Here is a 27,526-nt window from a genome sequence, read left to right as displayed (position 1 = left end):
CTCATGGGGACAAATGGGACAGGCTCTGTGAAGCGTACAGTGCTGAGCCAGTGTCAGGAATTACTATTATCATTATCCATTGGGCGTCCATCTAAGAAAACCAAACCCGCTGTGCAGACCGTCAGAGAGCAATTATAGCGGAAAAATTTCAAACCGAACACCACCAAAGATTATACTCCAAAGAGTGTAATAAGATTCAGGTGTGGTTCGTGCCTGGGGACCATCCATGCAGGGCAGCATTCCTTTCATTGAACTGTGCCTATTTAAAAACAAAACCCACTTTTGCACTCCACTTGCAGGTACATGCGGTGCAGAAAATAAATTCAGGAGAAGCCCTGGACTGTGAGACTGGCCCTCACGAGCGGGGGAATCTGCCAACTCAGATCATCTCTCTGAGCTCCGGTTTCATCAGCCATGAGCTGAGGGGTGGACGGCCTCATCTCAAAGGTCCCTGCACTCCCGACACTGTCGGCTCCTCATCAGATCTGGGCAAAGGCTGGGATTGGGGATGACCTGGTGCAGAGAGGACGGGGAATAAGGCTGGAGGAAAAGGAAGGTGGGTCAGTTTCCAGGTTGGCCAGAGAGCCATGCCGCCTCCGGTCCCCTGAGCACTGTGAGTCACAGAGGCCTCCCCTCCTTCCCAACCGGCACTGTCGGCTGCAGGCATATGAGGCAAAAGGCTGCATCTGAGCCACCCTGAAGAGTGACGTGGGTCTTGCAGGTCCCATCCATGCCAGAGAACTCCCTCCCCACCTGCCAGTGAGTTCATCTGTTTCTAGACAATTATCCCAGAAACTGCACGCTTTGCCTGGGTTTCTTAGAGCTCCCCCAACTCTCGAAACTTGCTTCAACTGAAGAAAGGGCCCCCGGGGCGTTGTTGCTCGGATCTTCCCCGACCCTTCTCCCACACAGCCACTGCTCCAGGGCCCGAAACGAGATCGGCAATCCCCCAGTGCGGGAGGCCCAGCCAGCGAGCGCCCTACGAGCCATTCTCAGCCTCCAAGTCCAGGGCACGAATCGGACAGGATGACGCTGCCAAGCTAAGGAAACCTCCCGCCAGCAAGCAGGGGTTGGCTACGGTGAGGAAGGTTCTGGAATGAGCAGGAGAGGCCGGAAGAAGGAGTTCTGGTTGCCACACCAGACTGCAGTGTCTGGGTGATCCCCCGTACCTACAAGGCTGAGACGCCCTGCTCTGGGGCTCCATCAAGGATCCTCTTCTCGCGCCAGTGGCCTCCCTGAGACTGGGCAGCAGCCTTCTTTTAAAGAAATATTTTAAACACAAGATTTTAAAAATAATGACTGAAAATGAACAAATCTCCCAAGTGGGTAAACATTGAGACTAAAGCTTCATCTAACCCACGACAGCCAGAAAAAGTAATTTATAATATCCCAGGCTCAGAAACGCAACCGTGAGAAAATTCCTCCACAAAATCCTTTCTCTTCGAATGTGATGAATCACCATATCCTGCACATTTTCTAACAGCCCCGGGGACACAAGCTGCCCTAAGCAGGGCTTTAAAATGGAAGTCACCCCCTCGGAGGCAGGCTGGTGGCTCCACTGCCTAGGTTGACATCTCCCTCTAGGCTCACTGCAGCCTGCAGATTCCGGAACATTCCAGAATTGGGAAGAACGAACTGAGGGAGAGAAAGCTGCCCTGGGGTGTCGATGTCCGTGATGGCCACCCTCAGAGACCTTGTGATGCTGTGCTACTGGGGAAGGCCACACTGAAGCCTCTGTTCATTAGAACAAACTTAGATGTTTTGGAAAAAAAATCTCCAAGGAGCTGTAGTGTAAGAAGCAGCAGGGGAGAAGGCGCCTCTGCAGGCAACCAGCCTCCTCAGCCCAAGGAAGCCTGGCCAGAGCCTGCAGCGGACACCACACAGTGCCCATGGGGTCCCCACCTTCGCGCCATGTTCGCTGCAGACCTTGGAGGGGCCTCCTGGTGGAGGGGTCAGGCTATGCGGTCACGTATCCCCCGCACGCCCCCAGCAGGCTGTGTGGTCTAGAACAAGCCACTTCACCTCCCTAAGACTTGCTTGGCTTCCTCATCCTCACAGTAACTCTGAAGGGTGTCCCGTAAGATTAAAAGAGAGATTATACGCCACACCCCCTAGCATGGGGCTTGGACAAAATATGTTCTCGTGATTTTATTTTTTCCTCTGAGGGGGGAAGGCGAATTAGCGCCAATAATACTTTAATGAAGTTTTATAAGAGCCGCCACATGCATCCTTTCATCTGTCACAACAAGCAACGTTTTCTTATTCTCATCTTGCAGAAGAAGAGACTTGAAGCCCAGAAAAATGAGGTTATGGGCCCATGGTCCCCTAGTAATGCTGAGACCAGAACCCAGGTCTCCTTCCTCTGTTTATTTCTTTTCCCCCTACAAGAGCAGAGTTTAAATTTCAAGGCATTAAAAACAAATCCATTCCAGCACAGGAGACTGAACATCAGAAGGCATGTGAGGTCTTGGGGGCAGGTCCAGTGCTGCTTTCTTACCCAGTTAGGAAGCACAGCACCCAAGCGTGCGAGTCCAGGGTCCTTTCCCCACATTCCTGTCTCCTTCGCTGAGCTGTGATGAGGGTTAGCAGAGGCGAGGCAGAGGCCAAGGCGTGAGGGAGGGCAGCCGACACACAGAACCAAGTAAGGACCTGGAGCATCTATGCAGGTGGAGAAGTCTGCACACAACATGGCCACTCTCACACTTCCCTAGAGGAAACTCTAGCATCACTGCACCAAGAAATGTGTGTGGTCTCCAATACAGCCCTACTCAACACCATGCAAGGTCTGAGCCTCAGGGCACCATTGACATGCCCTACGAGGCTGGCCATTGGTCCAGTTTTTACCATGTGCCTCTGGTACAAAAGGACTTCCAGAAACTTCCTACTTGTTTTATGGCTTTGGCATGCCTCTGCTAAAAGACATTCAATGTCCACTGTCTTGCAAAACAAAGACCACTTCCAGGATAGGCATCCAGCCAACCTGACGTGTTACCCGAAGTCCCTCACCATCTGCTCAGTTGCCAGAACAGCTCTCAGCCTGCGTACTGCACAACCCCAGGGGCACCACTCTGCAGACTCTGACGTGATGGCTCCCCTAGAGACATGGAACACGCCAGCCCTGACAATCGGGCTCCAGTGTCACTCTTGTTTTTGTATCTGGCTGCTGCCCACCAGGCTCCCTTCACTCCAGCCCCACTGGGCCTCTCTCCAGTCCTCTAACAAGATGTGCTATTCAGGGCTCTACAGCGCCAACTGGAACATCTTGCCCTTCCTCTGCCTACAGAGGGCCACACGTTGTGACGGTCCCCTGACTTAAGTCAGGTCAAGCATGCAGCACCTGCCTGGCCTTAGTCATCTCCCAGGAAAGGCTAGTTGTTATTACTATTTCAAGACCCAAATGCAATACCCCTCCCTGATTGCCCAAACAAAATCATTCATTCATTCAAAGATTTAGTGAACGTTAACCAGGTAGGTGCTTGGCATTTAGCAGTGAATAGGCAGAAAAAGTCCCTGCTATCATAAAGCTGATATTAGGGTAAGAGTAAATGAGTAAGAAACAAATTAAGTCATCATTAAGGGTATCAGAGCTCAGCAGAAAGTAACAATGATACAGTGAGTAGCTGCTTTAGGTTGGGGAGTGAGGGAGACTGCTGGCCCAGTTCTTCAGTCCCCTGTAAGAGTATTATATAGCCACGACGTAGCCTCCCAGAGAACAAAGTGTTCTTCCATGCTGCTGACTTTGACCATGTGCTTTGCTTTGGCCAAATGGATATTAGTGCCTATGACATGATTGGATGAGAACAATATGCACCAATAAGCTCACTGGTACATGAGAATGAGAGGCCTATGGAGCCAAACTAAACCCAAGCTGCAGCCAAACCCAGCTAGAGCCCAGCCTAGATCACCACACTCCGGCCAACCCTCAGATGTGTGAGTGAGAAATGTGTGCTTGTGAGCCATAAAGTTTGGGGCTGCTTGTTACACAGCACTAGGTGAAAACAGCTGACTACTACAGGTGGTTAGGAAACGTCTCACTGAAGCAACAATGTCATTTAAACTGAAGTATGAATGACCAAAAAGACTCATCCATGGGAAAAATCAGAAAAAAGAGTGCGCTGGATGGAGAATACACTAGTGCAGAGGCCCTAGGACACATGCCTCTTTTCCATGAGACACAATGCCCACCTACATATATCCCCCCCACTGGGAAGCAATAAGCACCTGAATTCAGGATGTGTCTCGTTCTCACATTTGCAGCCCCAGGGCCTGGCACAGGACAGTCCCCACAAAAAAGAATTATCTGCCCCAAATGTCAACAAACTTGAGGTCGAGAAACCCTGGCTGCAATGCCTTCTTCCTTTTTCATTACTGAGTATTCACATGAAATTTACTATGCATTTTCAATGAAGAATAATGAACTGTGAGGACAAAGATGTGAATAAGCAGATTTATTTTGATGTCAATCATGGGGCTTGTGGGCTAAGCGGAGAATGCTACTGACATTTGCCGAAGGTAAGGGCACAATAGCTTGATAAATGCACCCACGATGGAAAGAGCCCAAAAATCACAGGGTAGAGATGATTAAAACCACAGAAGGCCATCTGGCCCATCTCCCTGTAGGAGGAGATGCAGGAATGACCATCTCACATTTAGCGTTTTATTCTGACCAAGGGATTATTCACTTCAAGTCTGTGGACTAGGTGAGGGGGAGTCAGTAAACCCCTGATATTAAGGGCAAATTTATGTTTTACCCTTTTCTGGGGAGCAAGTCCATTGCTTTCACCAGATTCCCAAAAGGGCCTGTTAGCCCAGATGATTAAGAACCACAAAAACTCATCAAAAGCTCCCCTCGCCTCCTGTGGCTCCACTACAGAAAGAGAAAACCTCGGGTCACAGCACCGCGTGTCCTCTTATTGATGTGACCCCATTAGGCAGTCACCTGGGTCTTTTCCCTAGTCCAAATAATTCTAATTCTACTTAAAGGACTCTGTGTTAATCATGTTTGACTTCAGATCCTTTTTGTAAGACTCAACCCTACTGAGTTCTCAGTGAGGGGCGGGGGCCCACACTGGGTCCTGGAAGAGTGAAAAAGGACTTCAAGGAACTCAAATCTACTGAAGATAAAGAAGCTACCAGAGATAGATGATGCTTAGAACTGATTCTGAGGGACAGGGGAGGGGAGGGTGGTAAAAGCCCCTAAGAGGGAGTGAAACTTGGGCTGGACACACTCAGTTGTGGGTTTACACACACACTGGCAACACAGAGCTTTTACATACATTTTAATAGATGGATTTTGGACAGTACATGTAAACCAATTTCTAACTGATGTCCAATGTTAAATGAAGGCAAGGAAAAAAAATAATAAACTATCTGCTTGTGGGTATAAACATATACACAGGGTGACAACAGTTCCCACACTGCCTGCTCAGGGCTTCTCGCCTCTAAGCAATCCTAGTTAGGTTAAGTGCATAGATCCTGACTTGAATTATCTTTGAAATGAGCTTGAGAACAAACGTTAACAGCCCAGAGAAAGAGGAACATATCATCTGGAGACAGAAGTAGAGATTTAGAATTCCTGAAATGCTATCATCACACAAACTTAGCAGGCGAAAACGTGAAGAAGATCACTGCTGACACAAAACCACCAAAACCCTTGCACATATACCCGCAGGACAGGGCACACTCGTGGGATCCCAGGCTCCCCACCTCTCAATTCAAAACCACTAGGGTCCTGAGAGTAAAACTCTTTGCACTCTGAGCTGCAGGCATCAGTATCCCTCCTCTCCTGAATCTCAGCTGTCTTCGCAGGGATTTGATCCCCTTTCTTCTCTCCTTTGTTGCTTCTGAGGATGACTCATCTGTCCTTCCTCCCTGCAGCCTCTCAGAACCTGCCCTGACATGGGATGGTTTTTTCCATCATGGGCTCTGACTCGACCCTTCAGTGTTTAGTCCTTCGCAGCTGTTTCCTACTTCAGTGTTTCTGGGCCAGATGCTCATCAGGACATCGGCGGGAACAGGCTAAGCATGGGGATTTCTGGGTCTCCCCCTCCTGTGGACACCCAGGAATCTGCATTTCCCACTCCTACAGGTGATTCTCTTCAATGGAATCACCGTTCTAGCTGGTGCAATAAATGTGAAGACAAAGCCGAGATCCTCCTGGTTCTTTAAACCAAACTCTCAACGTGTGTGATCACTTTAGGTCGTCTCCCTGGGCCCACAGCCTGTTTTCCTTCTGTGCATTTATTCTCTTTCCTTTTTAAAATGACCTTCTGATCCTTGGTCCACCCTTACCCTAAGTTACATCACCTCCTTATCACTATTTTCCTGTCTGGCCACTATCTCTTACACACATTCAAAGCCACATCCACTGAGATGTTTGCCATCAGTCACTGCTATTTCATGTGTCCTGCATTCAATTCAATTCCCTGCTTTTCCATTCAGATTTTAAGTCATTTTCCAAGTCTCCTTCTCATTGTCCCAACCCTTTCTCCTACTGGCCCCCATCCCCGGCTCTCGGCAACGCCAGCACATAATTACAATCAGAGACATGGGTCTGGGAGGACCTCGCTGAGCCAGGAACCAGTCCTCTCAAGGCACTGTGTTAGTCACAGGATACAAAAAGACCTTCAAATTCCAAAATTTGAATCCAAAGTCCTGGCAAACTCCTACCTCTCCTAAATTTCAGTCCTTCAGCCTCAACTCTCTTGAATTAGTACCACCTCGGTGTGTTCCCCTCACCCTCGTTCAGGGGTTCCCAACCCTGGCTGTACCTTAAGAATCACCTGGGAGCTATGCCCGGGCAGCACCCCAACACAGAGGAACCAGAGGCCAGACGTTGGCATTGTTAAAAAAAACTCCCAGGTAACTCTCCGGTGCAGCCAGGAGTCAGTGGGAATACCCAAGCTTGTCATGGTCTCCACCAGTCGGCCCTGATCGAAAGATACATTTCTGCCAGCCGAGTGATGAAACCACAGCTCACCAACCGTGCACCCCAGACAAGCCAAACTCGGCACCCACCACCGTGCACATCCTCAAACCTTTGCTGAATGCTCGAACCAACACCACCGTTCTCCCTGTCTCTGTGGTGCTTCTTTCTGCTCCTCAGTGGGTCGCTCATTCCATCTGGTCCACCCGCATAAATGGCCCCAGGTCTGCTTCCTCGTCTCTTCCTGCCACTTCCTGGCGCAAACGCCCATCTCCCCCAGGCTGGACATAGACTTGTGTCCCTGGTCCCTCTCTGGTCCTGCCAATCCTCTCCCTCGGACCATACTAACCTTCCAAAATTATCTTTTTGCAAGTGCCCCCTGCTCAAAACCCCTCACTAGCTGCTGATTATCCCAAAGGTAAAGCTCAAAATCCTCATTCTGGCACTCAAGGTCCTACATACTCTGGCGCCTGTGAACTTTTCTAAATATCTCCCATAATTCCCTAAAGTAAACCAATTCCTTTAGGCAAGCTGATGTCTGTCACCGAGTGACACACTGTCACCCAGTGTGTCACCGAGGCACTCCTAACTTCAGCACACACTTCGAGAGCTCTCAATCTTTTCCACTAAAGCACCTGAGGAGGAAGAGGCCTCACCTTTTACGCGTACCTTGCTAGTGCATGTGGATTTTGCACTTTATTCCATAAAAATCCATGTTTGTATTACGGTTTTTAAACACTTAAAAACGTTTGCCTTTGAGAAAAAGAGATGTGTCTGTCCATTGTGTTATATACTCCACTAGGGCAGGGACAAAATCTGTTCCAGTCATTGCTGTGTCCCCAGCATTCGACAAATGCCCTGCACACAAGAGGCGCTCAATGACTATTGAGTGAAGGAATGAATAAATGGAGGAAGGAGAGACTTAAGGAATGGAGGGAGGATGGAAATGCCAACTCCATGGGTATTAGAGCCTTCAACTACACCAGGCAAACACACCCCTGCATCCCCCAGTGTGAGAAGCACCCCACACCTGAAATACCCTCCTTGCGTCCCCACCTCTGCCACCTTCCACCCTTTCCTCAAAACCCAGCTAAACCCTGTCTCCTCCACGGAGCCTTCCTTGGCGGCCCCATCCCTGAGCTGTCGTACTTTCTCCATTTCTTGAAGAGGAAATATGGGCAAGATAAATCATCAAGAGAAAAGAAGGTTTCAGTATGTAGCCACAAACCAAAATGCCAACAGTGGTTATATTCTGAGGGAGGGGGATTTAGGACAATTTCTGTTTTCTTCTTTTTGCCTTACAATCTTTCTGTAGTGAATCTCTTCATGGAGAAATTTGAAATTTCCTATTGTTCCAGTCACTTCGACCACCCTGACTGCCAGCAGACCTGGAGACTCAAATGCAGAGCCTCCCCTTAACAGAAACTACCTCCTTCCACAGCAGGGAGCCCCACCCCAGAGGACAGCCCCACCATGGAGCCTCTATGTTTTGTCCATGAATCCACTGAAAAACTCTCTGGGCACCTGTTTCTACAGAACACGCCTCGCCTCCCCCCAGATCTTTCAAAGGACCAGCTGAGGAGATTAACCTCCCTAAGGTCTGCCATCAAGACCTGGGCACAGAACCCAACGGCATCGCCCTCTGCCTTCCTGTTTGCTTGAAATGCAGGAATTCGGAACCACGGGTCACAGCCACCAGGAGTGAGGGGAGAAGATCCCACATCTGCCCCGTGATCCAGGCTACAATTTTTTGATATGGATATCTGATTATTCCAGCATCATTTGTCAAAAAATTATCCTTTTTCCATTGAATTACCTTGGCACTTTTTTTGAACATTTATTGATTATATGAACATCAATTGATTGTGTGTGTGTGTCAATTTCTGAACTTTATTCAGATTCATTGATCTAAGTGTCTATCTTCGGACTAATACTATACTGTCTTGATTACAATTTATATTACGTCTCATAATCAGATAGCATAAGTCAACTAATATTTTAAAAATTGATTTAGCTTTTCTAGTTTGTGTATTCATATAAATTTTAAAATCATCTTATCAATTTCTACTAAAAAAAGACTGATGGGATTTTGATTTTGGATTGAATTGAATCTATAGCAATTTAGGGAGAACCAACATCTTAACAATATTGTTATCTGCCATCTCTCCATTAATTTAGATCTTTGATTTCAGCAATGTTTTATAGCTTTTACTATAAAGGTCTTGCAAACATCTTGTTAAATTTAGCTTTAAGTACTTCATGGGTTTAGATGCTACTTTAATGGATTTCTTTCAATTTCCAATTGTTTGTCGCTAGTATATAAAAATAGAGCAGAGCTTTTAATATTAACCATGTAACTTTCAAACTTGTTAAACTCACTTGTAGCAGTTTGGTGGATTCTTTAGGATGGTTTACATTAATCATATCATCTGAGAATAAAGACAGTTTCATTGTTCTTTCCTATTTGTCTGACCTTCTTACTGTATGTTTTTGCATACACAATGAGGGCTCTTCGTTTGTAGTGGGGGTTTTTTCTTATGTATTTTTCTGGTTTTGCTAACAGGTCAATGCTGATTTCATAAACTGAGTTGAGAAATGTTCCCCCCTCTTCCCTTTTTTGGTAGAGTTTGTGTAGAATTGGTATTATTTCACTCTTAAGTGTTTGGTGGAATTCAACATTGAAGCCACCTAAGACTGGAGTTTTCTTTGGGGAAGATTTTTAACTACAAACTCTATTTCTTTAATTGTATACAGGGCGATTTGACTTTGGTAGCTATGTCTCAAGTAATTTGTCCCATTTGTCTAAGTTGGCAAATTTGTTGGCATACAGTAGTTTGTAACATCTTACTATTCTGTTGCTATCTGTAGGACTTGTAGTCGTGTTCCCATTTCCATTCCTGGCATTTGTAATTTGTATTTTCTCTCATTTCCCTGATCATCTAGCTAGAGTTAATCAATTTTATTGACCTTTTCAAAGAACCAGCTTTGGATTCACTAATTTTTCTCTAATTGTTTGTCTACTATTTTCTGTCTTTATTTTTTATTACTTCCTACTTCTTACTCTGGATTTAATTTTTCTGCTGTACTTAAGGTGGATCATTGATTTTAGACCTTTCTTTATTAATATAAAAATTGAATGCTACAAATTTCCTTCTTAGTACTGCTTTGCCTGCATCCCACAAATTTTGGTATGCTGTGTTTTAATTTTCATGTAATTCAACACATTTTCTAATGTCTCTTGTGATTCCTGTCTTGATCCATGGGTTCTTTAGGTATGTTTTCTTCAATTTCCAAACATTTTGGGATTTTCAAGATATATTTGTTTTTACTTCAATCCATTTTTGTCCGAAATCATACTTTGCATGATTTCAATCATTTTTTAATGCATTGAATCTTGTGTTATGGCCCAGCAGATTGTGTATCTTCATGAACATTTCAGTGCACTTGGAAAGAATATGTACTCTGTAGTTATTGGGTGGAGGGTTCTATAAATAATACTTTGGTCCAGCTGGTTGTTCAGGTTATTCAAGCATTCTATATACTTACTAATTTGTCTATTTTACCAATAATTGAAACAGGAGTATTGCAATCTTTAAATATAATTAGGGACTTGTCTATTCTTCCTTTTATTTTAGTTCTATTAGTTTTTGCTTCATGTATTTTAATCTTTGTTATTAGATGCAAATATACTTAGAGTGATGTCTTTTTGATGCATTGACTACTTTATTATTATGAAGTATTCTCCTGAATCCCTGGTAATAGTTCTTATTCCAACACCTATACTATCTGATACTAATATAGCCAGCCACCCCAGCTTTCTTTTGATTAGTGTTGGCATGGAATATCTTTTTCCATCCTTTTACTTTTAATCTACTTCTGTTTTTATATTTAAAATGAGTTTATTTATAATAGCTAATAGTTGATTCTTGCTTTGTTGTATGTCTGACAATATCTGCATATTAAATTTAGTCATATCACGTATATTTAATATTATTATCAATATGGCTGAATTTAAAGCTATCATCTTGATTTTTGACTTGTTTGTTCTTTGTTACTTCCCCCCTCTTTTCCTGCCATCTTTTGATTTCTCATTCTGCTTTATCTCCATTATTGGCTATGTGCCATACTTCTTTGTTATGCTTTTTTAATGGTTGCTCTGAGATTTGCAATATACAACTTCAACTTAATATAGTCTGCTTCAAATATTACTTTACATGCAACAAGAAAATTGTAACAGTATACTTTCATTTCTCCCCTTCTGTACTTATGCTATTGTTGTCATACATTTTGCTTCTATGTGTTATAAACTCCACAGTAATTTTTTATATATTTGCTTTAGACAGTCTTTTAAAGAGATAAAAAATTAGAAAAAATAATTTTCATGTTTTCCCACATGTTTACCATTTTAAGGTCTCTTCATTCCTTTCTGCAGTCCAAATTTCTGTCTAGTATCATTTTCTTCTGCCTGAAAAACTTTCATTAATACTTTTTATAGTGAAGATTTGCTGATGATAAATACTCCCAAATTGAGTTTGTCTATAAAAATTCTTCATTTCATCTTCATGTTTTTTTGAAGGATATTTTTGTTGGGTATAGAATTCTAGACTGACCATTTTTATTTTTCAGTTCTATTGTGTTCTGCCTTGAATAATGTTTGCCCAAACATCTGCTATAATTCTTATCTTTGCTCCTCTCTATGTAATGTCTTTTTCTCTTCCTTTCTTGTTGTTTTTATGAATTTCTCCTTATTACTAGTAGTAAGCAAGCTAATTATAATGTGCCTTGGTGTGATTCTTTCTATTTTTATTTGACTTACACTGAACTTCTTAAACTATGGACTTACGGTTTTCATCAAATTTGGAAATTTTTCCACCATTATTACTCCAAATATTTTTCTGTGTTCTGTTCTTCTGGGACTCCACTGCTCCCCACTGCCTACAGAATGTAGTCAAAGCTATCTCAAATAGCTTCCTAGGGCCATTTCAGATCCTAAATTATCTTCCAGCCTTCTCTGTTACTATCTCACACACTCAATTCTCCAGACAAAGGTTCTCTGTTAATACATGTATGTTCATCCACCAAACCACTGCTCACCAGCAATCACCTCTGCCCCTTCCCTACCTATCTAGGGCTCAAAATCCAATTTGCCCTTCATGGCCCAGCTCAGCGCTGCCTCCTCCACGAGACCTTTCCTAACCAAGGCAGAATGATGTTTTCTTCTCTGTACTCTCACAGGTCTTGTGTATTATAGTGACCCCTTGAGGGCTTGAGGATGTCCTTTCCATCATGTTGGCATAAACCCCACCTTCAGACCCAGAAGCTAGGTATTGGACCCTGCTGTCTCTGTGATGGGAATAACAGTAATGATTATATCAAAATGTGTCTTTGCAACACTTCCCTGAGGGAGAAGCTGAGCAAACAGTATTTTATGAAGGAGTGAATCAGACAGCATTTCTCCTTTTTTCCAAAGGGAAAAATGAGCCACATAAGAGATTAAGTCAATTATTCTGGGCCAGAGGAACTACCCTCTAAGTATCTGCACTTTCAGACCAGTCTATCAATGTAGCCTCTCAATAGTTTGGGGAAAAATCCATTCCAGCCTCTGACTTCCTTCTTCTAAAGCCAGGGAGCAGCAGCAGGCAATCCTGTTCCAAGAAACCACAAAGCTCCCGGTTCCAGATCTTGGGGCAGAGAATCCTGGCCTGTTAAGGCCTGAGAGGCCTCAGGGAAGCAAACAGAATTCCCAATGTGGGGAGAAAAAAAGCAAAATTAACCATGCAACCAAGAGCAGCTCACCAGCAGAAGATGCAAAGCCTGAGGCCATCTCAATTTTACACTGGAAACTCTTTCAATAGCACGGAACTCCAGACCATCCCCTTCAAACACTTCCACACCAGGTCACCTGCCCTCCCTTTACGTCTCCCTCTCCGTCTTGTCATTCTTTCTACACAACCACATACTCAATAGCCTCCTGCTTGAGCAAATTCCTCCTAACACCCCACTGGCCCCTCACTCACACTTGTGATCCCATATCCCAATGTCAATTGCCTCCAATGCCCACCAGCCCCTCCCACATCCTTCTGAAGCTCCCTCATCTTCACATAAGTTCCCAAAGCAGAAACACCCAGTATACTTGTGAACAGACCCTCTGTCTCCTTTCCATTTCCTGTACCTGTGGCAGACCCCTGCCCCACCACACACGCAGCATTCATCACAGTTCATCAGCTCTCTAAGGGGTTGGAAGAGCACTGGCCTGGGGGCCAGGAGACGAAGGCTCTGAACTGCCTCACTCTGTGACCTTGGGTAAGGCACTTCCCCTCTTGGCCTCAGTGTCCTCTATGGAAACACTCAGTAAGATCTACAAGGCGTCCCTCTTGGCAGAAGAGATATGGGCAGTAGGGGACAGTAGGCAGCAGGAGCAAGATCCTCTCAGGTACAAACTCCAACTCATCCCAATTTGTAAATCCCACTCAAGCAAAATGCAGTTTACTGTGTTTCCCCGAAATAACACCAGGTCTTATATTAATTTTTGCTCCAAAAGATGCATTAGAGCTTATGTTCAGGGAATGTCATCCTGAAAAATCATGCTTTTTGTTATTTTCCGGTTAGGTCTTATTTTTGGGGAAACACCATAGCACCAGCAAATAGTTACATTTTGGGGGGTTACGTAGTTAAAGATAAATATATAATAATAGTAACACTTGCACATAAATGGGGCTTTGAGGTTTACAAAGGTGTTTTCACTCATTGTCTCATTCATTACCACAACCCTGTAAGAGCTGGCACCATCATCATCATAGCAAACCTAGGTGGCAAGCACTATTCTATTTAGAAGCTTAGTTAAGAAGGACAGAGAGGGCTAAGCACCTGGACCAAGATTACAGAGCTGGCGAATGGCAGATCCAGCCTCGGAACCCAGCACCTGTTCCTGCATCTGACTCTTACTCTCTGGGTGACATGCCCTCTATCCTCCGCGCCTATGGAGGACGAAACCAAATTCGGCGAGATCAAATGGTTTGCCCAGCACCCACAGAAGGGCTGAGTTTGAACTCAACTCAGGGAGTCAACTTTGGTCCTATTCACTGACCAAAAAAACCGACAAAACAAGTAAAATCAGAAACGCAAAGAATGTCAGCACTTGACAGGGATGTGAATAAATGAAGCCCCAGCCCTCCAACAGAGGCCCAGTGGGGTTCACTGCACCACCCAGAGCCCTGGGCATCCAGCCCCTGGCCTGGCTTCCCTCCATCTCCTGACTCTCGGCCTCCTTCTCCACAACTACCACCCTCTCTCTTCTGCCCTGCGAGCTGACGTGTGTGATTCGGATGCCTTTGAGACTCCCGGTGAATAAACCACTCACTTGGGACCAGATCTAATGGCAGCACTCCACTCTGGGTCGAATGCTGCTGTCCACGCTGCTGCCTCTACCATCAGACTGCTGGGTGGGGCTGTGCCTGTGCTTCCTGCTCAATGGTACGTGAAAGAGTCCTTTTGGAGGCTGGCAGGAGCAGCTGGCCTCCATCTGGCTCTTGCTCAGCCGCACATGAGAGGCCACCACACAGACCTCGAGTGGGACCTCCTAGCTGAAGGAGGAAAGGGCTGCAGGTGCACTTCACCACCGAGAGGGAAACTGGTTACCAAAGGAATGTGCAGACGTTCGCCTTGAGAGGTTTGTTTCACGGATTTGCGTCAAGTTACATAAATCATCTTTCAAACCTAAATGTGCACATATTCACATATGTATGCAAATTCATTGAAAGTTCTCTAAAAGTATACACACCAAACACTTGGCAAGGGTTACTTGGGGGAAGGGAAGCAGTAGAGGGAAGGTGGGAGGGGGGCTTTCATTTTCATTCCTTATACTCCTGCCTAGGTTGAATATCTTACAACAAGCAATTGCATGAAGAAAAACCAACTTTCTTATCTATCTGCAGAAAGGGGCCCAATGTTAACAGTAGGTATCCTCAAGGGCTAATATTATGGATAATATATCTCCATATTATTTAGTATTTTAAAGTCTTTCAATAATAAACACATTTGTTATTTTATATTAGATTGAACCACATAAAATGAAATGGCCATTTTTGGCAAATTGAAAGTGGTTGAATACTGGTGATTTAATGATTCAGCCTAACGATAATTCATGCATCAACATTCAACAAATATTTATGGAGGAAATCATCTGTGTGTGGCCCGTATCTAGATAATAATTCTTTTGTTTGTTTGTTTGTTAAGAAAGGACATAAACCAAGTTGGGCCTCCCTTGTAGGCAGGACCCCAGGTACTCATCTCTGTATCCCCAGCACCCAACAACTTGTGCAAACATGAGTCCAGGGCCATTCGAGTTTGACTGAATGAAAAGATACATTAATAAATGAATGGAAAATAGATGTCCATCAAAAGGCATACAAATGAAACTACACATTTTAAGTAATCAACAACAAATACAGCACCCCTGCAAGTAAAGAAGATAACAGACAAAGAAGGGGATGTGTCAGACTCCAGTTAACTTGATAACCGTGTTGATCTCAGCTGCTCTGGCAGGGCGACACGAACAGAGAAGCAAAGGGGAAGGGAGACGACATGGGGTGTGCAGGCTGTGGGAGAACACAGCGTGGTCAGCAGACAGCTCAGGGAGGCAAACACAACCTCCAGCCACGAGCAGCAGTTTCTGGCTAAACGGTCCCCGAGAAAGGCTCTTCTGCTTCACCCCACTGCCTTAAATAGCACATCCTGCCAGGTCAGGGAACACTCCATCAGTCTCCACCTGCCACCTAGGTGGCAATGGGTTTCTCCATATTAACTTGAGTTTTTATGCTGACTCTAATTCTTTCATGAAGGATATCTCAACTTTCCAGGAGTGGAAGCCACCAACCCTACCAAATCTTAAATTAGAGCTATAGAATTTATACCTCACGTATTTGTGTCTGCGACAAAGTAGGATGGCAAGAGTTCCTAGAGCAGAAGGGGGAAATGTATGTAAATCAGAAAAGGCACTCCTGGGCTGGCAGGGTGGCTCAGGGGATTAGAGCTCCATGCTCCTAACTCCCCCACACACCCCCGCGCCACAGAGTGTCTAAGATATCATAGCTCTTGCCACACTTGTTGAGGCCATCTGTTGACCATCATCCAGCATTTGTTTTTTTAATTCCTTTTCACATCCAGTAAAATTCATTCTTTTTGGTATATTGTTCTGCATGTTTTGACAGACTGTCCCATGACCACTGTCACAATCATTCAACTGTTTGCATTCCCTGACCAACTACCTGTCGCAATCTCATCAGATAAAAGGACTTTCACTGCGTGTGGCTCTGGGAGACCTGGACTTGAGACCCGCCCGCCTGCATTTTCACTATGTGAACCCGCCACTTTATTACCTGCCCCGTGTCCCTCCTCTGCTTTCTCATCTATAAAATGCCACACAGAAATGTCCATTCACAGCAGAGGCATGGGGACTAAATGACGTGACCTAGATAAGAAGTACTGTAAAGACCTATGTCAATGTTATTTGTAACTAGTTTGGACAGTCTTCAGACCAGTTAGGTTGTTCTGAAGGAAAGTGAGTTCCCCATCCCTAGGGAAATGGAGACAAAGGCTAGAGGATGTGCGGGGTCCCACCGAAGGGCTCTGGCCCTGCCTGCAAGGTGGACTGTGAGTTCCGTGTCTTTCCCCCCCTAAAACCAGTCATGAATCAGGAGGGGTACGTCACGAACCCGTGGTCCTCTGGATTTGCAATAAAGAAACACGTTCCACACAGCTCTGGGCTTTGACGGACGGGAAGAGACATTTGGCAGTCCTCCAGTCCAGTCATGCCCGAGATTCCCTCACTGTGTCTGTCACTCCACCTGCCATCTACTCGTAATTCACTCCTCCCAAAAATAGGGAATAAAGAAAAAGATTAAGTGAAAAGCCAATGCCATGATGAAAACAAAAACAAACAAACAAAAAGAAACCTGCATCAAAAGTACAGTATTCTTTGTCCTCATAAGGAAAACTTCATCTCTCTAACATTTATCGGGCAACAATAACAAAAAAATGATGGTCCAACAAAAAAAAGGGGTGGCGGGATGAGCCTGAGACAACCCAATCAAGGTGCACTCCGACCACCTGGAACCTGGAGCTGCTCTTCCCTCCCAGGAGTTGACCCAGGCTTTCCTAAAACTCCTCTGCATCACAGCCAATAAGAATGACAATGACCATGCCCGCCAGAGCAACAGGCATTTCTAGTGCCAGCTGCATATCGGGCCCTGCACGACAAGGCCATGCATATCCGCTGGTACGTTTCATCACTGCATTAACCCAGTGACGAATGTATCACTGGTCATTTCACAGAGGAGGAAACTAGACTGAGAGATTAAATAACATCCCAAAGATCTCACAGCTGCTAAATGAGGAACCAAGAGAATCCACATCAAATCACAGATTCCCAAAGCAGAAAGCCCACCTGTGGGTCAGGCTCCCGAGGACCCTAAGTTTATAACTGTAGAGGTCAGTGGGTCTAAGCCAAGATATGATGGAAGTGATAAGAAATTCTCCCTGAACACCCTACATTGAGACTTTTACTAAAATTAAGAGGCAATGTCCCAAATTTGTCCCCAGAGATGGCAACATAGTATTAACTACAATGCCAACTGGTGGAGGTGGGGGATTAATACTGTCTTCCAGAGTGCTTAATCCTGCACCAATGAAAGATAAACTGTAATCAAGTGTAGGCGTTTAAAAAAAAGAGAGCTGGAGAGTGAGAATTTGTGCCACTTTTCTAGCAATGTGAGGGAGGCTGTGTCTAGCTGACAAGAGTCGTCCAACACAAGGAAGTGAGAACGTGGGCTGTGGGGCCGTGGGGGTGGCTCCCAGCCCCAGCCTGGGGTGATGACCCACCCTCAATACCATGCAATGAGCTTGGCTCCCCTTCAGAAAATTACTGATTTCATTTCTTAGGAATTTGTAGCAAATTTATACCCAATAACAGAGCTAATATTCCCTTCCCTGGGAGGGCGAAGGTCCACCTACCATCATTAGGTGGAGACCGAGCCTTGGGTTTATGGGTCAGTCTCTTAAGAATTGACTCATGGGGATCAATTCTCCAGAGCCCAGTCCCCTTGGGTGAAAAATTCAGCCTTCCCTGGGCAGCCGAGGAATCCACCAAAGAGCTCACGTTGCCAGATTTGACTCAGCTGGCACCAAGTTACATTCATGGGGGCTCGTCTTGAAATGACATGTGAACAACAAACCACAATCACAGGACTCTTGCCAAGTTCAAATCCAGTCTACTTACATTGGGGCTTTGAATGGGGGTAAAAGGGATAACGGGGTGGGATTTGTTTTGAAACATGTCATTTTCTTTTCTGTTTACAACAAAGAAAATGTTCTCAAAGACAGAAAAGGGAAAAGGCAAGATAAGGTTTCATTACTAATCAAAGCAAATTTCTTAGGAACCACAAGAAGGATTTTCTCTGGAAGAAACAGATGAAAGAAAACATGAGCAGAAAAAAGAAGAAGCATCAGACATAAAATGGTCAGGAGGGGAAAGGAGAGAGGCAATGGGCCTGCTGGTATTATATGTAAATCAGTAAATAAAATATAATGATAGATTAAGAGTAACCAAATGCCCTACAGAAAAGGGACAGTTGAGTTAATTATGGTACATTTAGCCAACATCATAATATACAGCCATTAAAATCGATTCTTGTAAAAATTAATTTAAAATACAAAAAAGTCTGTGCTACAAAGCTAATTAAGAAAAGCAGGGGTAACATGTGCATAGCTATGTAAAAATTTCCATATGAAAAGCTAGAAAGGAACAGCAAAAAAAAATTGTTAAGATAGGATTACAATAAATTTCTTTTATCTTGTTTCCAAAGTTTCTGCAGTATTATAAAGCACTTTATAATTAAAAACTTTCTTTAAAATAATGCTTTCACAGTGAGAAGAAAAGAGCCAGTTGGTTACACAGAAAAGAAATGAACGAAAGAATAATAACGCCGGTCTGATTCATTCACAGATCAAAGATCAGAGATGGTTTGTCAAGATTAAGCGCAATAAAGATAACTAGCATTTGCACGGTGTTTTATAGTTTGTAAAGTGCCTCTCTATCCACCCCTCTCCCACCAGCTAACAAAGTAACACGTCTGTACCCTTGTTTGCCTGGTACAACAGTGAGAAGCCAGCCTCCCGCCTAACGCCCTGGCCCCACCTCACTTCCACTTGTCAAGTTTCCCAAATGCAAGAGAACCAAACAGTGGTGCAAACACCATCAGACAGGGGCTCTCTCTTGCTCTGTCCACCCATCACAGGCCACTTGGGACAAGCAGGAGCCCGGGCAGGAAGTAGACACAGGGATCGGGCATGGACACTCCAAGCTAGAGACTCTACCACCACCAGCCTACTCTTTGCTGCTGGGTCCTGAGCCCTCTTCCCTCTTGATTCTATGCATTCTCCCTGGGCAACCCTTCATCCTTGCTATGGTTTGGGTGCCACTTAAACGCTAATGATTCCCAAATCTGAACTTGAGACTTCTCTTCTAAGCTCTGGATCTTGAGCACAGGGCCTGGCATAGAGAAGGCGTTCAATAATTATCCACTGAATAATCTGATAGCTCCACTTGGATGTCCCACGGGCACCTCAGACTGAACTCATCTTCTCCATTCTCCGTTTCCATCTTGGTGGACAGCTCTCCTGGGGTCGTGCTTGGACAACTTCAGTAGCTTGTCAATCAGTCTTGGCCTCACTCAAGTCCCCTAGAATGATTCTTCTAAATGCAAATCAGATCTTCTCTGTCCCCTGCTTATATTCTTTCAATGGAGCCCAAATTTCATCATCATAGGAATAAAGCCCAAATTTCTTAGCCCTTCTGCTATCTGGCTTCTCTACACCTTCACTCTCCAGCTCCTGCCACCCATTCATGCTCCTGTTACACAGTAATTCTCACCAGTCCCAAGTAAGTGAGACCCTCCTATGACTCTAACCAGAAAGGCCCGTTCTCACTGCTGGCCAACTCCTACTCATCCTTCAAAGCCCAACTCAAGGGCCAGCTCTTTGGAAGCCTTCCTCTGTTTCCAAAGGCAGACCCTCTCTCATTAGCAAGACATGCACCACAATCTGTGAGTTCCTCGAAGGCAAGGGCTGAGTTTTACTCATCCTTTTATACCTTGCCTAGAACAATGCTGGCAGCCCTGACGAAATGCCTGATAGGCAATGGAGGGAATGAAGTGTCGTCTCCTTAGACTAGAGGAACAAGTGGGCAGGTGGGACGGTGAAAACTCCAACTCTGCTCTGCTCAGCCATTCTTCTGTGTAATCTTATGCAAATCATTTTTTGCCCAAGGAGGAGATTAGAATTTGGCCAACAAGATATCAGTGACTCACTTTCTGTTGCTGATTTATACCTAGACCAGAAAGTGGTGAAGGAGTATTGATTAGCATCCTTGAAGAGTCATATAAATCTTGCTTTAAAAAATCATTCTTAAATTACTTGGATTAACACCAGAACAGTTCCCATAGCCTGGGTCTAGCCAAAATGTATCAAGCTCTCAATGAGTGTTGATGAGGAAGGAAACAAAGGTAAAAGAAGAGCAGGGATGTAAATATTCAACAAACATTTATAGAACGATGGCCACCACCAAGGCACTGCCAGGGGCTGCAAAGGAATTCCACTATGGGTCTCAATCTCTCCTCGAGGCAAATGACAACCTGCTAAGGAAGACAAATTCAACATCTTTGAAAGACATACAGGAGTAAATACCCACCTGGGAAAGGAATACAAATGTCAGAGCCAAGCTGTCTGTCCAGCTGATGTGTGGAGAGAAAGGGCCAGGATGGGTGCCGGGGTTGTAATCAGAAGCAGGACAGCTTCCCCATACCCTGGTACAGTGCCCTGGACCAAGGGGGTATGCATGTTTGAAAAGCTGAGAAGGAATTCTCATGAACGCAAGGCAATGGCCCCAAAGATGAACGGCAAGCCATCGCCTTTTTATGCAGCGCAGTTTCTGAAACATTCCAAAAATCTTAGAAATGATGTACTGGTTCTCGTAGAAAATCAGTACCCTCAGGAAGTTATATACACCTGCTCTGGACCACACTTCTAACTTCTGAAGCATCCTGTGGTCATCGAGTTATTTTGAACCCCACCAGACTCTTGGCTTTCTTCAGTCCCTTCTCCCGCGCCTCCCTTATGTGTCCCTGGTTTAGTAGATGGCTGCCTTCCATTCCCTCCCTCCCTGTATGTACACATCACTCTCATATCAGGGTAGAAGCAATGTCCCCTTTTCGTGCACCTGGGTTAGCCTTGTGACTTGCTTTGCCCAACTCTGATGGGTCCCCAGACACCACCATGCTGTGAGCCCAAGCTAGCCACTTGGAAAAGTCATGTAAGGCCGAGGCTCCAGACATGTAAGGCCTTCTTAGAACTTGCCAGCACAGCTGTCAGCTGAACACTGGAGGCTGAATGAAATAGTCCAGGCAGCCAAGTGAGTGACCCCAGCCAGGGTCACGTGAAGCAGAAAACCTGCCCAGCTGAGCACAGTCAGCCCACAGAATCACAAGATATTTGTTATTGTTTTAAGCCACTAAGTTTTTAGGTTGTTACACAACAATGCACAACTGAAACACACGGTGAATGACTGGATACATATGCAAGTAAGGCCATTGAGAAACGAGCCGTCCCCATGCGTGAGTTTCCTCAGGAGCCAAAATACAGTCCTTATCTGCCCAAAGTTGTTTTCATCCCTTTCAGATAAAAACGCTTTTAGAATGCAACACTATGTCCCACTTTATACCAAATGTAACCTAACACTTTTTTTGATGAGTGGGTCATCATTACGGACATCAGTTCCTACAGCGTCCTGTAATGATGCCTCCAATAGCCACAGAAGATGTATAGGGGCCGTGGGTTGCAACACTAAACCCCTACACAGCTGTGCTCCTTGAGCAACGGCAACAGGTCTGCCCCTAGAGACACTACCGCATCCCCCAAGCTGCTCTTTCTAATAGTTATGCGCTCAGAGACCAAAGACCCAATCTGGTTGGAACTGTATCTCAATGGTCTCTGAGGGAAGATCGAAGGTGTTCTTTCATGACTGCAGAAGAGAAGGAACTCTGGGATCCCAGTGACCTAGGTGCCAATCTCGCGCCACCAGCTCTTAGATGTATGGCTCTGGACGCGTCACTGCACTCATCACACATTTCAGTTTCCCCCACCTGTAAAATAAAAATTATGTCTACCTCTGGCTGGGAGATACTCGGCTGAAACACAGCAAGAGCTCAGTAAATGCGGGCACCCTGTCTACACTCCACGTGTGTTGGGTGTTACCTCTGAGCACACATCCGAATGCTGGGAGGATTGTACCCATGGAAGTCTATCATCAAGAGTGTGCATGTTCCTGGGCCGGCCCGGTGGCTCAGGCGGATGGAGCTCCGTGCTCCTAACTCCGAAGGCTGCCGGTTCGATTCCCACATGGGCCAGTGGGCTCTCCACCACAAGGCTGCCAGTTCACTTCCTTGACTCCCGCAAGGGATGGTGGGCTCCGCCCCCTGAAACTAAGATTGAACAGGGCACCTTGAGCTGAGCTGCTGCGGAGCTCCCGGATGGCTCAGCTGGTTGGAGCGCGTCCTCTCTACCACAAGGTTGCCGGTTCGACTCCTGCAGGGGATGGTGGGCTGTGCCCCCTGCAACTAGGAACGGCAACTGGACCTGGAGCTGAGCTGTGCCCTCCACAACTAAGATTGAAAGGACAACAACTTGACTTGGAAAAAAGGCCTGGAAGTACACACTGTTCCCCAATAAAGTCCTGTTTCCCTTCCCCAATAAAATCTTTTAAAAAAATGAAAATTTCTTTAAAAAAAAAAGAAGTGTGCATGTTCCTGAGAGGAGACCTGAGGACGGGGGGTCATGAATGTTTATTCAGGATTGGAGCATCCGAGCAGGTGGGATTCACTGGACGTTTGTGAAGAAACGGCAGAACAAGAATAACCTTGCAGTCCTAGCAATTTTGTCTCATGGAGAATTTACCAGGGCTTCTGGGCAGACAATGCAAGGCTGTGTGTGTGTGTGTGTGTGTATGTACATACATGTAACCACAAAGCATACCTTGGAGCTCAGGAGGCAGGCTTGAAGGGGCAAGGGGACACCCCCCCCCAATGGAGACTGGTGTCTGGACCTGGCCCCACTGGCCCAGCCCTGGGCTTCGGTTTCCTCTCCAGAAAAACCCAGCTGATGATAAAGTGCTGATTTAACGTAATAAACACGAAGACTGAGGCTCACAGCAAAATGTCAGTGAAATAATGTGGGTGGAAAGGTGGGACCTAAACTGCATATGCACAGTGATGACGAACTGAGAAACCTGTTTACACATAGATAAGGATCAGAAACGGCCACAGAGAAATGCGACAGGGGTAAGGACTGGGGGTGACTTTCTGCAAAGCTGTTTACATGTTCGATAATCGACTATTCTTCCTCCTGGGCAGCTGGATTTGAAAGGCCCTCCTATGCATTTCCTTATTATTCCCGTCCTTAACAAGCCCCTCTGCACACTGATCATGGAAGGATGACCCCTTCTGTCCCTCCCTGGGACAATGGCAGAGCCCAAGACCATTCAGCCAAGACCGGGCTGGATATGCCTCCTCCCATCCTGAGGCCTGCACACCTCTCCCACCTCAACTGCCTCTTGCTGCTCAGAGCCCCTGGCTGCTGTCTTCCTGCCCACCCCTCCAGCTCCTATTCCAATTCACCCCACTTCGTGTCTCATGAACTCCCGGCCATGTTCCCACAAGGAACATTCTGTCACGGACGTCCCTCTCCTTGCGTCCAATCCCCAGGAGGAGAGAGAGGGGTGAGTCCTAGGATACTTTGGGCACACCCCCCCACCTCTTGACACAGTCTCGACACTGCTTAGCAAAGACATTTGTAGGCGCCAGAGAAGCAGGAGGGAGCCTAGCAGCCTGGGTTCCAGACAAAGGGAGGCTTTTGGGGAAGCCCCACCGTGTCCCCTCCTACCATCTCACTTCTCACTCACCAGTGACCCTCCCCAGTTATCTAGCCGCTCTACCTCCTCCTCAGTTTCCCATCTACACAATGGAACCAGTAACACCCAGGCTTAATTTGGACAGTGGGTATAGAACCCTTAACTCCAGCCTGCACATGGGGGGTCTGCAGCATTGGCTCCCTCTCACACCCTCCCTACTGCAGCTGCCACCAGCCCCTCAGAGTCGAATGTCCATTCACTGGGCGAACGGTCTGCTATGTAATTTGTAGGTGGGAAAGGAGTTACATAGCCACAGCTCTAGCACATTCTAATTTGTGAATAAAGGTCTAAACAGGCTATTAATTCCATGAGAGAATTTTGCTCCCAAGTAGCCTTTCTGCTATGAAATGAAGCTATATTTTTCATGGGTTCCTTACCCCTAACTTGCCACAGACTCACTCCTTAAGGACCCTGTCAGAAGCTAACAGGTGTATGTGGGCACCCGTGAGTGTCTCAGGAACAGCCGGGAGCCACAGGAACGTCCCGCACCACCTCAGCTGCATTTTCTCCCCACCCCACCTTACCCTTCACCCTTAGCCAGCAGTAGCTTCGTCCTGCTCTCAATCCCCTCTGCTTCATCAATCTGGGGTAGTAAAGGACAAGTTGTGCCCTAACAGGTCTGGTGGTGCCAGGGCTCAGGCAAGGCGAGGGAGGTGAGAAAACCCTGCAAGCTGCCGCTTGCTCCTCCTGCCCCCCATTTCCCCAGTACCCCAGCCCCATGCCACGCTGTCTTCCACACCAGCCTCCTACTAGCATCGTCTAACCCCTTCATTCCCAGACCCCGCAGGCCGCGAGGCCCAAACCTGTTGCTCAGTAATATTTACTCATTCACTAACAAACGAAGCCCCAGCAACACCCCAAGCCTACATCCCTTGACTCCAGCTGCTCTACCTGTGGGCACCCACCTGCCTGCCTCCCATGAGAAAAGCCCGGGAAAGGCTGTACGGCTTTCTGACATGTCAGGCTGTCCTGAGGCCTGTACCCCTTCTGCCTTTCCCACACGGAGCCAAGCATGGGTTGCGGGGGGTGCAAGGAGGTGAAAGGTACAGAGCAGGACTGGAAATGTTGGGCTTCTTCAGTGCTGCTGGTGACAGTGCCAACAAAAGCACTCACAAGCCCCTAAGTCCAGCGTCTGCTTCTAACTGTGGAACTGACTGCATCCCCTACTGAGCCAGAAGGGAGGCCCTGACTGGAGCTAACAGGTGTTGTTAGAAGAGAAGGAAAAGGGGAGTCTACAGGCAGGAGAAAGAAAAGAAAGGAGGAGCTGTGGTCTGGAGAAAGTTCCTGGTATTACCCAGATTGGGGGAGGACCTGGCTCCCCAGTTCCCACATCCCTGTCCTGCAGCCCCTACCCCCTCGTGTCTTTGATAGAGCCCCCATTCCATGGGGTAACATGGGCCCAGAAGAGCAGCGGGCAGGTGAGTGACACTCTATGGCTGCGGGAGCTGTATCACGGGGTCCTCCCCACAGCAACGCAGGGCCACACAGCCGATGTCCAACAGCCTTCAGTTCCTAGGGCCAAGTAGACAAACTCTAGTGAAAAGCCAGGGGTTGAGGGAGAGCTGGTCCTTCCTGCACAAGTGTCTGAGGGCCCCAGAGGTCCCCAGGACACATTTTGATTCAAGGGCAAAGAAAACAATGCCACCCACCCCCACTTTCCACTGTACTCATAGAGAGCAAAGCGGGGACATCGTGACTTAAGGAAGACTTTGGTGGGTGGGCCTGGGAACTCAGGCATCTTTAAAAGTCACACTAGTCCCAAACTAGTGACTGAGAAACTTCTAGAACACAGCCCACCGAAAGCCCCTTCACTCCCAAAGCCACATCCAGGGCAATGCTTCCATGTCAAGGCCGTGCTCTCTTGGGATGCTAACATTGTTATCCTTTCTTTTCTTGATTTATTTATTTTTCGATCTTTTTTCTGTTTCCTCATCTGTTTGGGTGTTTGTTTCTTAGCAACGCCCAAAGGACAGCAGCAATCATGGGTTCAACCTATGGGCTCCAAAGGGGAAAATTTCTGTTTTGCTCCCCTGATGGACAGCAAAGCATGTGGGAAACTCATGCAGTCCAGGGGCTCCGGAGGAGAGGAAAGAACCAGAAGAGACTTTGGTAGAAGGTAACTGTTCAGAGTTTGATCACGGGCCCCAGATCCTGCCAGGCCCACCTGCCTATTTGCCCCCAAGCTGTGCTTCCTATTGATTCCTAATAGGAATGATTCTCTCCATTCTTCCCCAGACAGCTTCCAGCAGGGGCCTCAACAGGCAGAGGCACAAGCTTAAGTCACCACCCCGGAAGTTATGACAGTAATGGCAGGTTGTCACCTTACATGAACAGAGCACTGGGCGAAAAATAAAGAGATCTGTTGCTGTGCCTGCATGAACGCATATGTATCTGCAGAATCGAGAGACACAGAGCTTCCATGAGAGGACACTGCATGAGCCATAATGAGAAATAGGAAGAATCCCGGTCTAAGAACCAGGAAAAAGTTTTTTTAAAAAAAAGAGAGAGAAAGAGAGAAAAAAAAACACCTGTGTTTTCTTCTAACCAAGTAGGAGGCAATAGGAAATCTGGCCCCACAGGGTTCTTGCATCAACCACCAATGGCATCGCTGGGCACCTAGAGACTCAGCTCCCAATCCCCGGAGACAACAATAATGGCTTTGGCTGAGATGGAGGCAGCAGTGTGACGTAGTAGAACGTGTACTAGAACTGGAATTGAGAAATGGACACTCCAGCCACATGACTGCCATGACTAGCTGTGTGGCCTTGAGCAGGTCACTTTCCATCTCATGCACAAATAAGGAGGAAGCAGGCAGGAGGCATGACTGGAGTTCATTGACTCTAAGACTGCGGAGTCTCCCAGATAGGTTATCAAAGCAACTCAGAAGGCCTGAGAATCACATCTGCCGCATCTGTGGCCTCTCAGCACCTAGCGGGGTCTTGGCACCCAGTGGAACACAATACTGTCCCTTGGTTAAGGTGAGGATAAATTTCCACCCCTCCAGCAGAAGGCATCCTCCAGAACTAGCGGACCCTCTGTCACCACGGTCGGCACCACTGGTTCCATCTGTGTCCCCACACCATGCCTTCTGCAGGGAGAAGCACCCTCCTGTGGCTCAGGGCACCCTGAGCTCCCAGCAATAGCACCTTCCCTTTCTACAGCCCTTCACGTTTTCCCAGGGCACTTTCCCTCACATTTCCTTTCATCTTGACAACAACCACACCACGAAGGCAGGCAGACACGACCCCATTTGACAGAGGGGCACTGAGTCCACACAAGTCAGCCACTTGCCGAAGCCAGCCTAGGACAGAGTAGAGACCAGAAGCCAAGGGAGCCTCTTTCCCCACAAGAGGCAGAGGTCAACAAAAGGGAATGGCCAGGACAATGCTACCTCCACGCCAGGCCTACGTGGGCCTTCCTGCCACCCACTTGGACTGCGCACAGGTGACAGGGTGGCCCTGAGGCCCAAGGTCCTGACATCCTTCAGTCACTAGAACCAAGCAGACAAACTCTAGTGAAAACCCAGGGGTTGAGGGAGAGCTGGTCCTTCCTGCACAGGCAACTGACAGCCCACGAGGCCCCCG

At 46.6% G+C, this 27,526-nt stretch overlaps 1 protein-coding gene across 2 annotated transcripts in view; it reads right to left on the bottom strand.

Annotated features, from left to right (window-relative positions):
- The window catches only part of ADCY3 (adenylate cyclase 3), a 72,106-nt gene that overhangs the window by 43,610 nt on the left and 970 nt on the right, over nucleotides 1-27,526 (bottom strand). The gene's annotated exons all lie outside the window — the stretch shown is intronic.

This window comes from Rhinolophus hipposideros (genome assembly GCF_964194185.1).
Source record: "Rhinolophus hipposideros genome assembly, chromosome: 12".
NCBI lineage: Eukaryota > Metazoa > Chordata > Mammalia > Chiroptera > Rhinolophidae > Rhinolophus > Rhinolophus hipposideros.
Note: the sequence above shows the minus strand (reverse complement) of the source record. Positions and strands in the feature narration are given on the sequence as shown.